This window comes from Protopterus annectens, chromosome 13.part0, assembly GCF_019279795.1.
Source record: "Protopterus annectens isolate FY-2018-M chromosome 13.part0, PAN1.0, whole genome shotgun sequence".
NCBI lineage: Eukaryota > Metazoa > Chordata > Ceratodontiformes > Protopteridae > Protopterus > Protopterus annectens.
In genome coordinates this window covers 222,533,608-222,545,918 of record NC_056747.1, presented here as the reverse complement: position 1 = coordinate 222,545,918, position 12,311 = coordinate 222,533,608, and the positions used below count along the sequence as shown (strand labels likewise).

The window sequence follows — 12,311 nt, the reverse complement described above, 5'->3', positions numbered from 1 at the left end:
CGTATTGTACTTTTGATTTGGTTGTGGGGAACTAAGTAGATTTACCGGAGTTTTGTCTGGTGAAGGATGCAGAGGTTTCAGTTTACAGACCTGATTTCCGAGGAAGGTTGGCCACAGTACCTGATGCCCAGTCTTACAGTGATCAGAGGCTAGAAAATCAGTATCAGTTGGTACGCTGAGTTTGGGACCAAGTGGAAGTCTGTTTGTACTACTTAAATTTTATATATGTATATAATACATGAGTTGGTATGTGTACTTTTGAGGCCAAAATGGAAAAAGACTTTGTTGGGGGCAGGTGGGCATCAGAGTGCAGTGGTTTACCTCCAGCACTTACTCTGCATAGTAAGACCACACTTGCAAATGAAAATGAGCAACTTCATCCTACCACTGTCGACACCAAACATCAATATCTGTGGAGAATGCACAGCAGGACATAGAGACAGTGTGTTCAGTCATTATTTATGTTGAGTTGAGACAGATGCTTTGCTTTATCTGAATTTTCTTCCTTTCATTTTTAACCCTTTCCATTGTACAGTGTACTCATAAATTGCTTTGTCTTTGTAGGGGCTTTTATTCGATCCACATATTGTTTGTAGTCTAGAGCAGTAGTTACGTATGTGGGTATATGTACAAAAATCTAGAATATTGATGAAAAAATATATATAAAGTTACACTTGACCACCAGTTCGAAAAATGTCAGTATATTTTTTAGGACTGATAAGTCATAATGTGAGTCAGATAGGGTAGCTTTCTGAAAACACTGCTGTCAGGCCAATATTGTATTTTGGTCCATAAAGTATTGATTGCTGCAGTATCAATAAACTGCAAACCTTTAACCAAATCCATACATTGTAGTATTTTAATGGTAGTGTGAGAGGTTAATAGTAGCATATGTCATCTTTTGTTGCAAATTTGTACACTAGATCTATCAGTTTGGTTTACTTTTTTTGTAAACTGGAGGCCTTCTGGGCAAGTTGTCTTCACAATGTAATCCTAAGGAGAAGCTTTGAAAGAGTAAGACATTAAAAGATTAGCAGTGAAAAGCACATCAGTAAATCTGTGATATCTGCTCATTAAGAAAGCATTGAGGCAAGACTGCACACAGCATAACATTACTAGCATGAGCACAGTGAAGCATACAAGCATTCTAGGCCTTGCACATCATTTTTTTATTGCTACCTTATTTTGTGTTGTCGCCTTCCGTAAAGGTTTTGTAGTCATAATCTCTCCCTTTTTATAAAGCAATATCTGAACTGTCATGTGTTTGACTGGAATACATCGGGGTTAGCCAACATGAGAATGGGGAACCTAGTACATGAATAAATATTTATATTGCCATTGTTTTGGCATTTGTTTACTATGAAAGCTTGACACAGTTTACACAGCATTTGGGGAGAAAAGCTCCATTATACAGACATCATGGACAGTTTCTATTAAAAATAAGTTACATATGATTTACATTTTTAAATACGGGGAATTATGTGCAGTGCAACATCATCAGTATGCATAGATTTCAGGTTTTACATAAAATACTTATTGCTGTAAAGGCTTGTTCAAAGTCTCAGATGTAGAAAGATAAGATAGTTAGGGCAGCCCAAAGAAAATAAGTGTGGGGGGGGAGATGCAAGGAAAACAAAGGAGATGAGATAATAGAGGAGGGTATAGTTATGATAATAGTAAAGTTTTGTGCAGCAGAGAATTGTGACACAAAGTCATACAACTATATTAATACCAGTTTAACCAGGGGTGTTGCAGGTGCAGAGCCGTTTATCTTTCTTGTGTTGCTTCAGTCAGCATTTGAAGTCTTTCATGTTGCAGACTTAAGTGTAGTGGGACGGTGTTACAACTGCTAGTAATGTTTTGTGAATACAGGGGGCATTCTGCATTGCTGTTGGGTTTAGTTATAGAGAGTAATGATTTGTCAGTGGAGTAGAGGTCTCTTAGTAGTGTAAGGTTGAATGATGACGTGAAGCGATGGGAATTTGTTGTGCAGTAATTCGAAAGTTGTAATTGTAAATACAATAGCAAATTATTTTGTTTCAGCCAATTTAATTATTTTAAAGACAGGCAGTGATGTGATCTGTATTGATGTCTAGGTGTGAATTTAGCTGCTTTATTATAGCATTTTATTGTTGCATTGTTCTAGCTTGACAGAGAGAGAGGTTAGGCTAGGACAGGCATATAATATGGTGAGGAATTGAAAAGAAGTGGCTATGTTTTTTCTAGCAGAGTCAGTAAGGTAGTGTTTTACTCTACAGAGGCAGTCTAGCTTTAGATGCTTCTTTATGGTGGCACAGTGGTGCAGTGATAGCGTTGTCACCTCACAGCAAGAGGTTCTCCGGTTCGATTCCCAGCTGGAGTGCCTTCTGTGTGGAGTCTGCATGTCCTCCCTGCTTTCGTGTGGGTTTCCACCGGGTGCTCTGGTTTCCTCCCACATTACAAAGACATACATCTAGAGCGTTTCTCCGCGGGCCTCCGCTGAAAGTTGGCTTCGTTCCAAGTCAGACTTTCCCAATAAACAAATGTTAAATAAACTAAATAAATACATTTATGGCTTGCAGGGGGTGGAGATCAGATTTCAGGTGATTGTCTATAATCACATCTCGTAGATTGGTTTGGGATACCAGTTCTGTATTGGTCTTGTTGAATGACAGTATATTAAAGATGTTTTTTTGGGAGAAGAGAGAGAGTTGGGGGTGAACAAGTATAGTTTATTATTTAGGTACTTATTGTTTTCACAACCACTTTCCAAACAACTCATTGTTGATATCTTCCCATGTCATCCGATGTTGCCCAGGGCACAATTTACTACAGTCCAAAAGCAACCATATGAAGACCAAACTGCACTCCACCAAATGTGATCACTTCAATCAGTAGAAACAGGCCATGTGGTTCCCCCACTCCCAGAATCCAGTACACCGGTAATCAAGAATGCCTACACTCAGCCCCACATTAATCTTAATTTTAAAAACAATTAAAATGAACAAGCCTTAGGAACCAGTGATCTGCTTTTCTTTACTTTGAAGACCCAGTAGCATTTGCAAAGTAATAATGCAAATATTAAAACATTGAAAACCGCCATTTCCCAGACCCCCCCCCCTTTTTAACATAAAATGATAGATCTGATGAAGCTTATGTGAAATCACTACTCCAGTAAGGGCGCTAAATTCAAGGCTAGTTATCTGTTTTACTACAACTTTTGAATATTTCTGTCTACTTTTTTCTAGTTTTTACAGTGTGATTTGTGCATAGTCCATACGTGAATAAAATGCAAGTGTATTTGGCAATAACGCAGTTGCTATAATATGCAAGTACCATTATTTATTTTTTTAATTCAGGAGGAGGTGAGTAGTTGAGCTATGCTTCTGTGGAGGATAGATTTTTGGATGAATAGTTGGTGTATACATGGTGTCTTAGCACATATTAGAGTGGAGTTGTCAGCATATTCTGCTATGGTAGCCTGTTTGGCTTTGGTGATGAGCTGCTTTTATGGAGGGATATTCTATCGAATTTTTCCATTAGGTGGGAACATAGTTTTCTTGGATACAGCAGTTTATTAGAATCGAGACAGGGTATGAAAGGCAGCTTGAAGTATTCAGATAAAAGTTGGTCAGGGGCAGTGGTAATTGTCATAAGGGTGCATGGGTATTTTTTAAACTGTAGATGTTGGCATTGGAGTGAGTGTGAAGGGCTGCTGTGACTTCAGTGACTGAGGTGGGGTGGCTAGATTTGTTGTTTTGTTTTGTAGGAGGGAAACTGCTGTATTTATAAAATTTGAGTTAAACTGTGAAGTGTTAGTTGGTGATGGGCTGGGCTGGGTTGGGTTGATTTTCCAGGATTGAGCAATGTATTTATGGATTTCCAATTTTTTTTGTATTGATGATGAATTTTTGGCGTTGCTATAATAAGCTTTTATGTCCTGTTTTATACATTACTTGCTGTGGTTCCCTAACTGCCTATATTCTTGCAGGGATGCTTGAGACTTGGTTTGTAGCCATGTCTTCAAGGCTTTATCTGTAAGTTGCACGAGTTTCTTTGTCGTTGTTTTTTAACTGTTTTGGTTATTAGTGGTATTTGCTCTGCCAGGTTATTTAATATTGTAATATATGTAACTATGGCTTCATCAAGGGGAAGGGTTTTAAGTGTAGTCCATTGATCTGGAGCAGGCTGGAAGTAAAAGTTTCTTTCTTGAAGTTACTGAGGTTTCTGACTCTTAAGAGTGATTATCTTTGTGGGGCTGTTTGCAATGTCTGTTTATGTAGCTTAGCTGGTGGTCACTTAGGCTGCCTGGTGGGATGCTGCTTGTGGCAACATTATTTGGACTGGATGTTAGAATCCAATCTAGGTGGATTATTTATATGTGGCCTTTTTAATTCCAGTTGGAGCCTTCATCAATTGAGAAAAATGTATAGCTGAATTGAATTTTTGGGGATTTCTAGGGATATCTCTTGCAAGTTTATGTGAATGCCCCCAGCAAGATGGTTTCCAGTCTTACGTTGGCTGTGATCCAGGAGAGGATATTTTTTAGGATGGGAATGTTGTTATGATGTGGTATGTATGGACCTCTGATGACTAGGGATTTTTGAGTATTTAGTTTGAGAGGTGAGATGAGAAGTTCAGTGTTGCTGAAAATAGATAAATCATGGTAAGTGGAGAAAGGTCCAAAACATTTCTGTAGGAAATAGCAACTCCACCTGCTTTTTTGTTGGTCTTTGCAGTCTGAGTATATTGTAATCTGGTGGGAGTATATCTGTATCTTTGGTAATAGGCTTTAACCAGGTTTTTGTGACAAAGAAGAGATCAGGGAAGTAGTAGGCTATACAGCCATGAAATTCTGTGTTTTTGTTATACAGACTTCTTAGGTTACTGTGTAGTATTTTAAGTTGTAGGTGGTTGGGGTGGTAGCCTGTTGCTGTTTCAAGATATGCAGGGGCTGGTTTGATGGGGTCCATGATTTGGATGTGTATCTCTCTCCCAGTTAGCAATGTGGCTATTCAAGAGCCAGTTTTATTCAGGCTTGAATTTATAGACTATTTTGGATAGCGGTAGAGCATGTGCTATTTTCTTATATTTCAGGATGCTAATGTAATTAATATAGAGTAGCCTGGAGAAGTTATTAGAGAAATGTGTTGTGGTATTCTGGTTTAAGTATTGTGTGGCATGTGTAGGTAAGTAACAGTTGGGGGAGAGACTTGTGATAGCAGGCTGAGTGTGAGAGTATAGTGAGAAATGCTAGTGATAGAAGAGGTAGTGGCATATTTGAGGATGTTCATCGTGCATACAGCTGCAGTAATCACAGATGGGTTTTCAGCCGTCAGGCGGTCCCTCGGTCGGCCGAATTCCAAAGTCTTGGTCCGGCGTCGGTTGTTCTCGGCCACTCTTCTGACGTCAGGAAGGCCAGAGTATATAAGACACAGCCGACGCCATGTTCTTCAGTCTTTTTTGCCGCGCGGTGCCCGAAGCAGAAGCAGTTCGCAAGTGCCGGTCGGCCAGCTCCTGAATTACAATCAGACAAAGCTGCAGAAGATACCTCAGATTTCTTGCAGGTTCAATCCACTATCAATTCTCTGCATTGCCCTTTGGCTTATCTACTGCGCCCAGAGTATTCACAAAGTGCCTGGCATCAGTGATTGCCTTTTGCAGACTTCAAGGGATACAAATTTACCCTTATCTGGACGACTGCCTGATCCAAGCGGACAGCAAACACATACTACTGGAACATTTGGCTTATGTGACACGGTTACTGCTTTCTCTGGGATACACCATCAACAAGGAGAAATCAAGGCTAACACCATCTCAGAAAATAACCTTCCTGGGTGCCAGCTTGGACACAAACACCTAGGTGGCATATCTTACGCCAGAAAAACAAGGGCAATTATCTCAGTACTTCAAAACACTAGCAAAAAGTACCAGGCTTACTGCAAGGAAAATCCTGCAGGCTCTGGGATTCATGGCATCTTGCATTCTGCTAATCCCATGTGCAAAGTTGCATATGAGGAAACTTCAATGGTACCTAAAAAATCTATGGTCTCAACACAGTCACAGTTTGGAAGCAATTATACCAATAATTCCATGTTTACAAAAGGAATTTCTATGGTGGGCCCAAGCATGTCAAGTAAACACAGGCCTTCCATTCTGCAAGCCTCAAGCAAAACAAGTCATAACCACAGACGCCTCAGATTACGCCTGGGGGGGCGCACATGAAGGACAGGTGCATTCAGGGCAGATGGTCCCACAAGGAAAAGCACCTTCACATCAATCAAAAAGAAATGCTAGCAGTAATAAATGCAATTACAGCTTTCAAGGTCTTCCTGCTTCCAGGTCAATTACTGATAAGAACAGACAACACCACAGTTATGTGGTACATAAACAAACAAGGAGGAACACATTCATACCCCTTGTGCAGACTAGCCATGACTCTTTGGAACTTGGCTCTGGAAATACAGATCGAACTTCAAGCACAGTACTTGCCAGAACTGGAAAACACACTGGCAGACACTCTGAGCAGGAATATGACAGATCCACACGAATGGAAGTTACATCCAAAGGTGTTTACGGAAATAATCGAAGCGTGGGGGAGGCCAGACATAGATCTTTTTGCCTCCCACAGGAACCATCAATTGAAAAAGTTTTGTTCAAGGACCTTCCATCCAAAGGCCTGGAAAGTGGACGCCTTTCTTTCAGTTGGACAGCATGGACAGTTTATGCATTCCCACCTCTGCCTCTTCTGTCCAAGGTGCTTTTGAAAGCAAGAACAGACAAACCGAGGATGATACTGATTGCTCCAGATTGGCCAAGGCAACACTGGTATCCACTCCTGAGGAGCCTAACGCATACTCCTCCCTGGTCCCTGCCTCTAATACCCCTTCTGCTGACTCAGAACGGCTACAAAACCCTTCACAGTCAGCTGAAAACACTCAACCTCGCTGCATGGAAAATTCCTTAACACCACAACAGACCCTACTCTCCAAGGAGGTGCAGGATGTCATTTTGGAGGCGAGAAGACCATCTACTAGAAAAGCTTACTCCGCAAAATGGAAGCGGTTTTGCTGTTGGAATGAGAAAAAAGGACAGGACCCTAGAAAATTGAACTTGCCTCAGGTTTTACAGTACCTAGCTGAACTGCCGAACAGTGGACTTTCATTTTCTTCCATTAAAATACATGCCTCAGCCATTTCTGCAGAATTTAACACGGATCCTCCCTTATTTTCTCACCCACTCTTGCGACAGTTCCTCAGAGGGGCTAAGAATATAAGACCTCCAAGGAAGCAACCAATACCAGCCTGGGACCTTAATTACATACTAGAAAAATTAACATTGCCTCCTTTTGAACCTGCTGCCTCAACAGATCTGCAATATTTGTCCTGGAAAACAGCTTTCCTTCTGGCCATCACTTCAGCTCGTAGGGTTTCTGAACTACAGGCCCTCATGGCGGTGCAGCCCTTCCTCATCTTCCATCAGGATAGGGTTTCCCTTCGTACTAACCCATCTTTTATGCCAAAAGTGGTATCCAGGGTAGCCTTAAACCAAGCCATACACCTACCTACTTTTTATCCCAACCCTCAAAACAAGGGAAAGGCTGCTTCACTCTTTAGACATCCATAGCAGCTACGTTACTACTTGGACAGAACAAAGTCCTTCAGGAAATCAGAACAACTTTTTGTGTCCTATGCCGTAGGGGCTCAAGGGAAACCAGTTACCAAACAGACCATTTCCAAGTGGACTGGTCACTGCATACGTTTTTGTTACTCCTATCATGGAAAATCTGTCCCTACTGGTATCAGATCTCACTCCACCAGGGCCACAGCCACCTCTACAGCCTTCCTCAGAGGTGTGCCTACTAAGGATATTTTGGAGGCAGCCACTTGGAGTTCTGTACATACCTTCACAAAACACTACCACCTGCCCCTATATTCCAGAACAAGAGCAGGCTTTGCCACTGCTGTTTTGCAGGGCATTCTGGCTCAACCCAGTTCCTCATAGTACCTACCACCCTATGCATAGCTTTGGGACTCTACCCATCTGTGATTACTGCAGCTGTATGCACGATGAACATAGTACAGTTTTGTACCTACCATAAATGTAGATGTTCGAGTGCTAATACAGCTGCAGTACAGGTTTCCCTCCCTCCTTCCCCACTTGGTAAGGGCATGGGGCCTAACAACCTCTTCATACTTCCTGACTGGGTTATCCTGCTATGTTTTATTTGCTTGCTTACACTGATTTTGCATTACTTTGCATTGCTTGCATATGTGGATAAGCCTTATTTATGTATTGCCTTCCTTTTGGGGGCACCTGACATCTGGGGCAAGAAAGACTGAAGAACATGGCATCGGCTGTGTCTTATATACTCTGGCCTTCCTGACGTCAGAAGAGTAAGCAACGACAACCGACGCCGGACCAAGACTTTGGAATTCGGCCGACCGAGGGACCGCCTGACGGCTGAAAACCCATCTGTGATTACTGCAGCTGTATTAGCACTCGAACATCTACATTTATGGTAGGTACAAAACTGTACTTTTAGGAGAGTGTATGGATAGGTGATAGTGTGTTAGGAGAAATATGTAGGGATTCGGTTATAGGAAGTAGAAGTTAATAGGAGTAAAGTAGAGTAAGCTGATAGGCAGGATTGGTAGGTAGTTTATAGAAATTGATATGCAGGTGTAGGGATTGAAGGGTAGTTATGGGGAAATACTGATATGGATGAGGATAACTTTATATGGTGAATATTTTGTTAATGTAGAATAGGTATGGTAAGGAAAGGTAGTGACAGAACAGTAATATTTAATTGTAAATGAATGCAGAGATTATGGGTAGAGGGTATAAGCAGTATAGAGAGATAATGGGAAGGCTGAGAGATACTGTAGAGGAAGAGATGAGGTAAATATTAGTCTGATTGTAGTATAGGAGAGAACATTGCAGGGATGAAAGGAATGTAGTTTTTTCTCAGGAATTAACTAGAGGTATAGTTGCGGAGGGGTCTTAGTAGGGGAAGATATATAGTGCAAAGAAGTATGGGAGGAGCAGCTGGGAATGATGCTAGATATAAGATGGAAGTTGGGAAGAGGATAATTGAAACAGGAGTGTTCCTTTGACGATAGTAAAGTTGTCTGGGAAGTTATAGGGAGTGGTTGTTATGAGTGATACGTGTATGTGGGCAGTGTAATGGTAGAGTAAGGTAGAAAGGATGGGAATTCGGAGTAGTGTATGGGAGCAAAGGAAAGGTGAGTGTGGCGGGCTTCCCACCCTTAGGCCATGTATTAGAGAGAGCAATCTGTTTATGGCTGTTGCTCAACAGTTTGCAAAGAGGCACAAAGTAGAACAAGCATACTTATATTTACTAAATACATGCAAGAAGAAACTACAGGTACAAAGTTAACTGGCTTACACAGTGTAATCTAATGGTCAAGTGACAGGAAAATGGCCAGTTTGGTAAATGGGCCTGGAAGTGCAAGGACTTTTCCTTTGGGGGAGGAATGTCACAGCCACTTTCTAGCACAGGGCTGGCACATATTTGACTATTTGAATTTATTATACATCAAGACTCTTCATGTTAAACGTGCCTTCATTGCACACTAACAGTTGGTGCAAACTTTCACAGAAGTGTGCTTTGTTGCAGAGCTGCTGCTATATAAGGTAAAGGGAATGATGTAATATCCACAAGCTTTGAAAGTAAAGAAAAAACTCTGCTATCTTGAAATGTTATTTGGAGGCAATAATGTAAATACTTCGGTTATTCATAGAGATGGAGGAAGGAACATGTTGAGATAAAGCAAAAGAAGATGGGCTGTTCTAAGAGTATAGCGATAATAAAGTTTATGAATGTAAGGTCAAAATCAGTTTAGCAGGAGGTTTACTAATAGTTATCCACAGTAATACACCACATACAGCAAATATCAGAATACACCACTACACTGCTAAGCACAATTTAAAAACATCACTTAGTAAGCATTCATTGAATTAATGAGTACTTCAAAAGAATGTATGTACCAAGGCATTATCAACTTAAATTACATACATGAATCAACTACTGGTTAAAGAGCAGAAGCTCAACATATGAACATGGGCCGGAACCATAGAGCTAGGGGGGAGGGGAGTCCCCCACTTTTGCAGATCACCTCACATCTGTCCCGTTCTTTATTTTTGAGCTTTAGCAGCTGACATCATCGCGTGCGCGATGACATCAGCTCGGCGCACGTATATCTGGGTTTCTTGCTGGTTTTGAATGCGAGTGGGAACGGATTAATGCTAAGTGTTTTATTTAGCTACTGCTGGCTGGTTTTGAATACGAGCGGGAACGGATTTAGCTGCTGCTGGCTTTGAATGAGAGCAGGAATGGATTTAGCTGCTTTGGATTTAATTTTGGAAGCTGCCTAGGTGAAAATCGGAGGACGGAGTCTGGACTGGCAGTTGGGATTTACTGGGAGACGTACTATTTACAGAGCGAGTAAGGTGTGTGTGTGTGTGTGTGTGTCGAGTACCAGCAGACCAACAAAAAATGAAAACTCAGAAGAGCACATCTCGAACATCGATCTCCTTTAATCTTCTTTTTTTTTTTGCATGGGTGCAGGTACCCCCCAAAGCTGTAGATACCAGCTCTGAGATCATTATACCTCAGAGAGTAGGTAATATCCTGAGAAATGGCCATGTCTGACTTAGTATATGCAAGTCCTCTTTTTCAGCCATTCAGTCTCCATACTTTTGGGTCTTGCTGTAGCAGGTCTCAACATTTCAAATGGATTACTGTACAAACATAGAAAAAAAGATCTTGTAGAAGATGTTTAGAGCTGTATAATTTCTCATCCAGAGGATACAGCATTGTCTTCCTGTTTGCAACAGTGGAATATTGCTCACTATTGCTGTTATTGATATTACCACAGAAATGTGCACAGAAATGTCTGTAGTATGACCACTCCTGAGTTTGTATTAGGACAGCAGTATACTGTAGGTGCTCTTGATACATTTGTGTAGGTAGCTTATTATGTGGGCTGCCACAACACATTTATTTAACACCACTGATATTCTCCTGGTGGAGGAGTTGCGTCTATTCTTTTCATATTGTAATCAGTGTCATACACCCTCTGCCTCTCAATTGGAAATCCCCTTTGCCAGGTAGCTATAAGGCAAACATGTATTTTAGGCATAAAACATTGTAAAATGTGGTGATAACTAGTAAAATGTGATAGCTAGCAGTGTATTGCACTAATTGTTTCAGCCTCCTGATTACTGAGGAAGAATTGTTCACACAGAATAAATTCAGTTTAACTCTGTAAATCATTAAGTACACAGTGTAGTTAAACATGTACTTGTGCATAGAAGGTTAGATTAATTATAACCCATTCTGGTAGTACCTTAATGGTACAAAAATATGCATACTTATGAGTGCAGCACCTCCAGGTGAAATGTTTTCCTTTCTTTCTTTTTTTTTTTTCCATTTCAATGCATAAAAGCCCATTTTTCAAAATGAAGTAGTAAACCCAGGGTGTAATATGAAAATGTTGACTTTAGATCAACTGATGCACATTTTTCCACTGTGAATGTGCGTTAGATCCTTCATTGATTGAATGATAGATAAATGTCAGTCAAGTCCATGGTCTTGAATTTTGGGAGATGGTTTCTCTGGAATGAGTGTTGTCTTTGAGACGGTGAGCCACTGGCTAATCCACCCATTCTTTTTGGATCCCTAACAAGTATTTGACTGATTTGTGATTATGTGACACATTGTCTTGGACTACCTGTATCTCTGCAAGTGAAATATATCCACCAATACGTGTGTGTGTGTGTGTGTGTGTGTGTGTGTGTGTGTGTGTGTGTGTGTGTGTGTGTGTGTGTGTGTGTGTGTGTGTGTGTGTGTCTTTCTGTGTGTGTGTGTTCAAAAGAATACATCCGGTGGCTAGAGGTACTCAGGTTCAAACTCTATACCTTGGGTACAGGTAAAAAGAGCCTAAACTCCCTAGCCAGCATCACTTGTGAATTTATGCCTCAGTGGTAAAACAAAACCTTTTATTCTAGCAATTTTCTAAGGTTATAAAATCAGTATTTGAAATGTGTCCATATTTTGGGGCTGTATCCCCCATTATTGGCTTTGTTCTGTATTGTTGTGCTAAGACGTTGAGAGCTATGGTGCAAAGTGAAAACTGAATTCACTAAATGATATGACAGCCATTTAAGTTTGTCTTCCTGTCTTTCAAGAAACTGCTGGTTTAGCTTATTGGTATGTTGCTCTGACTGTAGTACACAGGGTTCTGGGTTCAAGACTTGGCAGTGAAATGCTTGGTGGTAACGCAACATTTTATGCAAGCAACTTTCCA

The 12,311-nt window shown here is 40.9% G+C and overlaps 1 protein-coding gene across 1 annotated transcript in view; it reads left to right on the top strand.

The window, feature by feature from the left end:
- TLE5 (TLE family member 5, transcriptional modulator) overlaps positions 1 to 12,311 on the top strand; it is a 489,246-nt gene that overhangs the window by 305,017 nt on the left and 171,918 nt on the right. The window lies entirely within an intron of this gene.